This window comes from Triticum dicoccoides, chromosome 7B (assembly GCF_002162155.2).
Source record: "Triticum dicoccoides isolate Atlit2015 ecotype Zavitan chromosome 7B, WEW_v2.0, whole genome shotgun sequence".
Lineage (NCBI taxonomy): Eukaryota > Viridiplantae > Streptophyta > Magnoliopsida > Poales > Poaceae > Triticum > Triticum dicoccoides.
The window spans coordinates 398,027,011-398,030,239 of NC_041393.1; the positions used below are offsets into that span (position 1 = coordinate 398,027,011).

The following is a 3,229-nucleotide window of genomic DNA, read 5'->3' on the forward strand; positions in this document are numbered from 1 at the left end:
ATCAACATCTGGACCATTCATTTCTGTGATCTAGCAATTTCTGGCCGTCTGATCTCCATTAGCGTGGTGTCTCGCACGTCACGCAGCGAGTGGGCTGGCTGTCCTATGGGGACGCTGCTCCCGTAGCCGAATTGAGGTGCGCTGGTTGATTGGGCCATCCGGTGGATTCAGCCTCACCAGAAAGAAGCCCATCTCTCTCCTCACCCACGACCTCTCTCCTCTCTCTCTCTCCATTGGGAACCTTGGTTAGGCGACCCCATCACCGGGAAAATAGGGAGAGTATCTGGTGCTACCAAGACTTAGATGCTACCGTGATACGGGCATCTGGGCCGTCGGATTCTTAAAACGGACGGCATCTAGGAGATGTGGGATCAGCTGGACCTGTGCGTGATTTTTGGAATCCTTGTAGGCTTTTTTGCAAACGTTGCAGAGTTGTCGAGAGCCGTCTGATCTGAGAATCCGACGATATCTAGTGCTACCAATCTCACCGGGATACTCTCCCCATCACCATAGCCGCCGCCTCCCATGCCACAGCCACCTCCCGTCGATCGTACCCAAATCCTCTGCGCGTGGTGGGATTCCCTCATGAGCCATCGGTGTGCCGTTGCGCCGCCGTCGTTTGTCGCCATCTTCACATCGCCGCACCCGTTCCTTCCCAAATCCTTCCTCGGGTGACCTAGGCAACCCCTAAGGTGAGATGCCGCTGCCACATCCCTTCCCTCTGGATCGCAGTCCCTCTAAGCAGCATCATCCATCCCCTTGACTCTCGCATAGCGGTCATTCCGGCGCCTTCCGATCTCCCTGTTCTGTAGCGCAAATTTAGGTTGTTGCGGGTGTTCATGTGGCAGCAGCTTGTTTGGGCTACGATTCTCAGGGGTGATCCAGCTCATCCCGGTGACACAGTGACGCGTATGTGGGTGTTAGTCCCAGCCTCCCAGGTTTTGTCGGTTCTGGTGAGGAGAATTTGCGTAAGGAGATTGGGGTAGGATTTGGGGATGAGTACTCTTTGGGAACATCGGTTGCTGAATCTCATGTCGTAGTTCACGGTGTTAGATTTGCAGCTGGAGAAGAAACACGGCCGTGACCTTGTGCAAATATTCTATATGTCCATGGAGCAGTAGAAAGGAAAACTACTTTTCTTTAACATTATAAATATATTTTTATCATGGATGTGGGATTTCATGTTTTAAGCAGGAATTCATGTTTGACTACTCGCTGGTAGATTGTCGGATTTCATGTAAGATCCATAGTATACAATGTGCAGGAATTTATGTTTTGTACTAACCTGATGTTGTTGACGTAGTAGAGTACGACAATCTCAGTTGATTTCAAGGAAAGTGGCAGCGACTACCATGAATAGACATCATGTCCAGTGGCGACGCCACAAGAATCACGTGTGTGCTTCAATTCAAGACAATGTCACCCTTTTACACTACGTCCACGTTGGTCATGCCTACCCTTGAGGTACAACTCTCCTCTCCCTTACACAATATGACTAGGCTGGCGATAAGGGTCATGGCTTCAGATCAATAAGACATGGCTTAGCCCTAACGTAATACAAGGTGCCGACACAGACTGCAGATACACTATGAAAATATCAAAATGTTGACTCGTATGAGTTTCATAGTATATGTAATTATGTACATTGTATTTGTGGATCAATATTGTGTAAAATAGATGGGCGCGGCAACGCGCGCCATCAATGATCTAGTTTCATGGTATAAGGTGTGTCGTCCTAAGTAACTTGGAGGCCTAGGCATCATTGATCTTAGGAAGGAAGGGATCGCGTTGCAATTACGCTAGGCTTGGCTGCAACGCGCTGCTGATACGAGACCATGGAAGAGACTTCCCCTCGCCATCGATTCATATGTTCAAGGGACTTTCAACAGCCTTGTGCGTTGGCATGTGGGATCGGTCGACCACATCGTTTTTCGGAAGGATCGATGGCTCGACGGTGCTACTATCCTGAGATCGCACCAATTGTGGTTGCTCATATAAAAGCTCAAACGATCAACCATCGCAAGTCACTGATGGTTTGCACTTGAACCAATGGTTGTCCGACATCAGAGGTGAGTTATCCACTCAAGGAATGGTGGGACGCCCTATTGTCAGTGGATCTATTTGCTGGGCATGATGATCAAGCAATCTGGAAGTGGAACGAACAAGGAATCTACACATTGGCGTTGGCCTATCAATGCTTTTCCATTGTGGTGTGGCTGTTGAGGGAGTCCTGGATTTGGGGGTCCTCGAATGTCTGGCCTATCCAATATGGGCCGGACTGGTGGGCCGTGATAAAGTGGAAGACCACCCCCCGTGTCCGGGTAGGACTCATGTGTGCGTGGGTAGCAAGATTGGTGTCCGGATATGCTCTTTCCTTCTCCTATAAACCGACTTGGTGTAACCCTAGGCCCCTCCGGTGTGTATATAAACCGAAGGGTTTAGTCCGTAGAGGCTATCATAATATTCATAGGCTAGACAATTAGGGTTTAACCATTACAATCTCGAGATAGATCAACTCTTGTAACCCCTATATTCATCGAATACAGTCAAGCAGGACGTAGGGTTTTACCTCCTTAAAGAGGACCCGAACCTGGGTAAACATTGTGTCCCTTTGTCCATTGTTACCATTGATCCTTATATGCACAGCTTGGGCCCCTTACCCGAGATCTATCGGTTTTAACACCGACATTGGTGCTTTCATTGAGAGCCCTGTTGTGCAGTCCTGAAAAAGCGATCTATGGTTCGCCTAGTCATCAACGACAACATCACCTCTGGAAGGAGCCTAACTTCTGGGCAGATCCTCCAGCTCGGCGGTTTCATCATAGGTGCCCGTATCGCCATCAAGACAATAGCGCCCCCCTACGATCGTCGAACACCGTCTCCTCATCGGTCTCGAGTACTCCGAAAAGATGGATCCGGCAGACATCTCGTCCTTAAACGAGCTGCTAGATCGCATCGCTGCCCTTGGGGCTTCAACGAATTATGGTTGGATTGGGCTTAAACCTGACAAGAGGGAAATCAATCACCCACCGATCACACACCTGGTAGCGGTCATCGAGGAATGAGCCGATGACATCTCTCTCCCTATGTTGAGAACCAAATATGTTCGGGTCTCCGAACCCCTCGAGTCAGATACCCTCCCTTCGGATGGGACTCCACGTCCCCCGAACTCTAGATCAGACGTAGGATTGAGGGAGCACTTGGATCTCCCCGGGCCCGAATCGGTCAC

General features: G+C 49.8%; 1 long non-coding RNA gene across 1 annotated transcript; it reads left to right on the forward strand.

Annotated features, from left to right (window-relative positions):
• Positions 1 to 445: 445 nt before the first annotated feature.
• On the forward strand, positions 446 to 1,724 carry LOC119335705. Its single transcript, XR_005161981.1, has 2 exons — positions 446 to 692; positions 1,307 to 1,724. It is a non-coding gene; the product is annotated as an uncharacterized LOC119335705 (long non-coding RNA).
• Positions 1,725 to 3,229: the final 1,505 nt, after the last annotated feature.